Source organism: Gavia stellata, unplaced genomic scaffold (assembly GCF_030936135.1).
Source record: "Gavia stellata isolate bGavSte3 unplaced genomic scaffold, bGavSte3.hap2 HAP2_SCAFFOLD_34, whole genome shotgun sequence".
Classification (NCBI taxonomy): domain Eukaryota; kingdom Metazoa; phylum Chordata; class Aves; order Gaviiformes; family Gaviidae; genus Gavia; species Gavia stellata.
This window is the reverse complement of record NW_026776320.1, coordinates 4,215,230-4,221,229: the sequence shown is the minus strand read 5'-3', so window position 1 is coordinate 4,221,229 and position 6,000 is coordinate 4,215,230.

Genomic DNA, 6,000 nt, shown 5'->3' with positions numbered 1-6,000 from the left:
TGTAGGTTGTTACAAACCTCTCCCTCAGCCTGCTTTGTGCTAAGGCTCTTTGCTGGAGCAGCCATTCTGTGAACAGAGCTCTAGTTCGCATTTGACATGCCACTTTAAATTGTCCATCGGTTCTATATCTAATGACAAAATACAGATTTTCTTTGGTCTCTAGACCCAACATCATAATTTTCAAAATCATAGCTCTGTTTTATCTGGAAAGGACAGATCAGGACTGCATGCTTCATTCTGATAGGAGCAGTGGACCAGTTAATTGCCCTCTTCAGAAAGATCCAAACAAGCAATCAGGGATCTTCCCTACAGGCAGGGAGATGAGGCAAGTTCTTTGGACAGGTTTCAAATACCCAAACTCCAACAGGAGCAGACCATACTAAGAGATTTCCTTATCAGCAGAATTAATCTGCATCCTTCAAGTCCCTTCTTGGAGCAGCAAGGGCTTCTGCCATTCCAAAGTGCAAAGGCCCTGATTGCTAACCCACAAGGTAGGAAAAGGCTCTGTTCCTCCCTCCCAACAACACCGGACAAAGAAGTGCTCTCCAAAGTGGTGCTTTAGTCCCTGCAGAAAATCCCTCTCCCCGGTTTAGCAACTCAGGTTCCTAAGGTGCAAGGAAAACACGTCTCTGCCCCATGAAGCTGTCCGCTAACTGGTTTGGTTTGGTCAGTAACTGATAAAGCAAGAAAGAAACAGAAAAAGTATTTTTAAAACTTCAGCTTCTCCCTTAACATCTCTTTGCAATTATGATTCTGTGTCTGTAGAAATAAATGACATTCTTAAGGAGCCAAGCATTATAATTTGAACTACACGATGCTACCAATTGTATTTTCTTTATAATCCAGACAATGCAACAGGGGAGCAAAGCCAGGATAACTTGGAATCAGTTCAAAAATCTTTTGGAGTTAACTGATGAGTTTACGGTGAAACACTGACTTCATTACCATGTTTAAGAAACACTTGTATAACCAGGGCTCCGAAATGATGTTGGTATGCAGTCATGTCAAGGTCTAAATAACGTATCTGAAACAATTGCATAAGTCCTACGTGAGATGTGGTAAGCTATTCTCCTCTGTCTCCAACGGGCACTAGAACCTGCAGACTACCTGTCCAGCCATTGCTGAGGAAGAGCAAGATCACGTACAAACTCATACACCCAGAGCCAGCTGACCCACTACCAAAGGACAAGGCACCGGGAAGGAGATTTTAGTACAACGACAGAGCAGTACAAGGAAACCTACGCCAGAAATCCCACTCACGTGTAGTTTGTAGCCTTCAGAAGAGGAATTACATTCCCAGCTACACACCCTTCCCAAAACCAACTCAGAGCAAAGCCAATGTCCCTCCCACCTATGCACTAAGCCAACTTTTTCACCTCAACACCTGCCTTAGAAAAACAAAGAGAACACAGAAGTCTGCAGTAAGGAAGCAAAGGAGTGTCTTTTTTATCCAGGAATGTGAAGAAACTGCCCAAGTGCACAAGTGTGGAAAGCAACAGTCTCCACAGAAGAGAGGAAGCTGCTGCAATCGTGTGCGTGAGGCAGCACAGACACCTTTTCCCTCACTGCTTGAGTTCTCACACCCCTTGTACTGACAGGTCCGTAGGATGAAAACATTGGCAACACACCTTCACAGAATACATCAACTGCCAGACTCGGCGTGGCTCAAGTGTCAATACAAGGACAAGGGAGAGAAACATTCGAATATGCACAGTAATTCTACAATTAAAAAAATAACTCTATAATTAAAGGGAATGATATACTTGGCAATGAGGTATAAAGCATAGGGGAAACCCACAAGACCAAGGGCTGTTGCTTAGCACATACATCACACCTGGCAGAGCCCACAAATAAGGGGTCTTGCTGCATATAGTGCAATGGCACCAAAAGATCCAGGACCAATATGTTACTTGTCAGAAAAATCACTACCAACTTCAGTAGCACTAAGGAGGTATGCTACACATCTTGGATTTCTCCTCCTCCACAGACATTTGCAGGGAATAATGTGCAGAGCATAGCCCACGCTGCTTGTAACTCACAAACTCACGATGTGGCTCCGTCTCTTTCCTCAAGGGTGGACCAAATTTTACTTGACCAACTACAGAGGAGAAAAGGAAAACAAGAATCGAAGTTGGACTGTAATTAGACCCAATTCAGCTCCAAAGGCTAACCAAAAAGGCAAATCCAGTTTAATGAGTGCATCACAGCCCCACTGATGGAAACTTCTGACACAGGCACACCCCCAACTTGTGCCTGCTGGAAACTAAGGGGCACAGAAAGTACTCTTCTGTCACAAAGGCAGCAGGATCGCCACTTGCCCCACCCGCTCATTAGGAAGGATGAGGAAAACCATTCAGCAAACAAGGCCGTCAAGTGCCCTCTTTAGAGCACCAATACAGATGTAATTTAGAGAAAACACGTTCTTTGGGGCGATTCAATAGCACTAAAGAGCCGTGAATGAAGTTTGGAGAGAGCTTATCGCATCTTCTAGGAAAGCTCTTTGGCAGACGCTCTTTAACACTCCTTCCCACAATTTTAGCTTCAGAAAAGACAACTAAAGCTCCAAGGATTGCTCTGATTTAATTCAAGCAAAAGAATGACCACAGTTTGGGGGATGGAGTCTGCTTTTAATGGCCAGCGATCAACCACCTCCTTTCCTGGTTTCTAAAGGACTGTTTCAGTTCAAAAGCAAAAACCACAACAACAGACTAATTTAAGGCAGAAAAATCTTCCTCTGCCATTCTGCTACCTAGCACAATCTGGCATCACTCCGAATATCCCTGCTGCAGTGGCAGGGATACCAGTGGGATACCAGTGGGATACCAAACAGCTCTCAGAAGAGCTCAGAAGAGCTCAGGTTGCGTCCTGTTCTGTTAAGATGAAGCAATAGTGACATTTGCTGAAGTGCTGACAAAAGGGGTTGTCGGGAGTTCCACGATGCCAGGAGTTGACCGACGGTTCGCGGCTGAAGGAACAGATGTGTCCGACTCAATATGAGTGATAAAGCATAGTTCGTCTTTATTATTCAAGCAACACATATTTATACTTTTAGACCTAATACGCACCTACTTGTTAGATCCTAATTGGCTGAGCCTAAAACATACGTCTACTTGCAGTTTAAGCCTAAAAGTTACTTTTGTTTATGTTCTTCTACTTGCAGTTTGAGCAGCTGTATAACTCCCTTCTACTTTGATCATAACTTCTTGTTATCTACATCCTCACTTCTCAAGGACGCCCAGTCCTTGCCACGTAGCCCTTATTTATTGCTTCGCTTGTAATTTTCCACAGGCCCGTCTTTGTCTCTCTCAGAACAAGCTCTGATCCATCAGCTGCACAGGACCACCCCAGGGGCCCGCATCCTGCCCTACACAGGACCACCCCAGGGGCCCGCATCCTGCCTTCCCACAATTCCCCCTTTTTCTTTTTGTATGAGGAGAGCTTGACCAAAACTTTTTTCCACTAGCTGGCGAAGACATGACATAACACAGCTTAAACATGATATTATTACTACTACTACGATTATTAAAAGCATAAAAAGACTTTGTAACAGTCGTTTGAGCCATCCGTTTAGTGAAAACCACACCGAGTATTTGCAGACCCCCCAAAAATTCCCCGACCAGATTTATTCAACCAAGCATTCATTTCATTAACAGTTTGATTTACTGTTCCCCAGTCCGAGTCATTCAATGGCACTCCCACTAGGCAAGTGATGAAAGGCACACTAGGGGACGCCAGACTCGCACAAAAGGTCGTAGTATTCAATTCTCTGGCCAGGGACACCCATACATTCTGTTTTATGTTAAACGCTGCCCTTGGTAACCCGTCCAGGACATCAGTCCAGATTAGGATTAGCGTGAGACTCCACAGGATCTTCATGATTATTTCTGTTGTCCGATGTCTCTATCACCGCTCTTGTCCACTTCGCCGGAATGCACTGCGTACATTCCACTACTGTTGCCAGATCCAGTCCGAGGCTCCTCCTTGTGGCGGGTCGTAGGGTACTGTCAGAAGTGGGTTGTGAGGAGACGCAGCCATCGGTTGCAGTTGGGTCTCTACCTGTGTTGGGGCCACCACTGTTGTCGTAGCGCGGCGACCCTGCGCGCTCGGCTTGCCGTTTCCCGATCATCGGCAAGCCCTGGTATCGTGGTTTGAAGATTTGCAGCGTTCACACCATACTTGATCCACTCGGCAATCACGACGATGATGACCCTCTCTGCCACAGCGGAAGCACTGATTTCCCCGACGAGATGGAGTTCGAAACCGTTTGTCTTCTGTTCGCAGCGGGGCTAGGGCGGCAAAGGCTTGCCTCTGTGCCTGTATGATGTCTTTCCCTAACTCCCGCACTGCTTCTACTAATAGAGCCTGATTCCCCATTGGTACTCTACTCATTTTTTCTAACATCTGTCCTCCTCTATTGCCTCTCCCATTATCTTTCTCCAGTCCACCCTTCTCCCTGTGATGAGTCCCCGGTTACTGGGACTGGTCCCCAGCAAGGTGGCCCGGGAACTTTGCTGTTGTTAAAAAACAAAGAGCTCTCGCCGCTTTCCCCGGGAGTCATCTCCCTCGCTCCTCCCAGCTTTTCCGTGGCTACGGCTGCAACATTCCGCTCAACCTGATATCGTTTTATAGCATTTATCATATCTCTCCATGGTTTCATTAACTTCTTTGCTATCTTATCCTCATCTATCACAAGATCCCACAGCACATCGCCCAGATTCCTCCATGCTGTTACTTCAAATAATGAGTCTGTTGCAGTAAAACACGACTTCTCCCGCCCAAGAACAATTAAACCAGCTTACACTCTACTCCCCGCTTTTCTAAAAAGTGCTGTAAGAAATCTAGGGCTACTTCATACTCCATAACCAGTTATCCTGCACTACGGCAACGGTTATCCTGCACTATGGCAAATCCTGCACTACGGCAAATCCTGCACTATGGCAAATCCTGCACTATGGCACATCCTGCACTATGGCAAATCCTGCACTATGGCAAATAAAAGCAATATGTACCTTACCCTGCAAACAGCAAGCAGCCTTTCCCCCTGTAGCCCTCGCAGAAATGGCGAACTAGCTAGTAGCTCAGGTCTTCGGAGACGACGCACCGACCGTAAAAGCAGTCATAAGTCGCTCTTGACCCCCCGGTCGCTGCAAACCGGTGTCCCTCTGCTTCAGCCACCCTTTGCCGGTCCCTGTTCGGGCGCCAGATGTCGGGAGTTTCCCGAAGCCAGGAGTTGACCGACGGTTCGCGGCTGAAGGAACAGATGCGTCCGACTCAATATGAGTGATAAAGCATAGTCCACCTTTATTATTCAAGCAACACATATTTATACCGTTAGACCTAATAAGCACCTACTTGTTAGATCCTAATTGGCTGAGCCTAAAACATACGTCTACTTGCAGTTTAAGCCTAAAAGTTACTTTTGTTTATGATCTTCTACTTGCAGTTTGAGCAGCTGTATAACTCAGTTCTACTTTGATCATAACTTCTTGTTATCTACATCCTCACTTCTCAAGGACGCCCAGTCCTTGCCACGTAGCCCTTATTTATTGCTTCGCTTGTAATTTTCCACAGGCCCGTCTTTGTCTCTCTCAGAACAAGCTCTGATCCATCAGCTGCACAGGACCACCCCAGGGGGCCACATCCTGCCCTACACAGGACCACCCCAGGGGCCCGCATCCTGCCTTCCCACAAGGGGTATTCAAATGTTTTACACTAATGTTTCTTTTGCATAGTCATCTAGAAACTATATCCGTAAGTGAAACAGCATAAGTTTTTCTTTTCCTGAATATCACTAAAACTGTTTCTATATACGTCAGCTATGCAGAATACGAGTTGAAATAAGTGAATATCAATGATTATTTTAAGAATAGTTAATGTTGTCATAGTACACATGCTTACAGTTTATTTCAGAGCGTGTCTTTTCTCCTCTCCCATTTCTACTTGTCAAATGAATCCTCTGAGGCACTACCAGAGGCTAGAAGTGAACAATAAAATACTTCA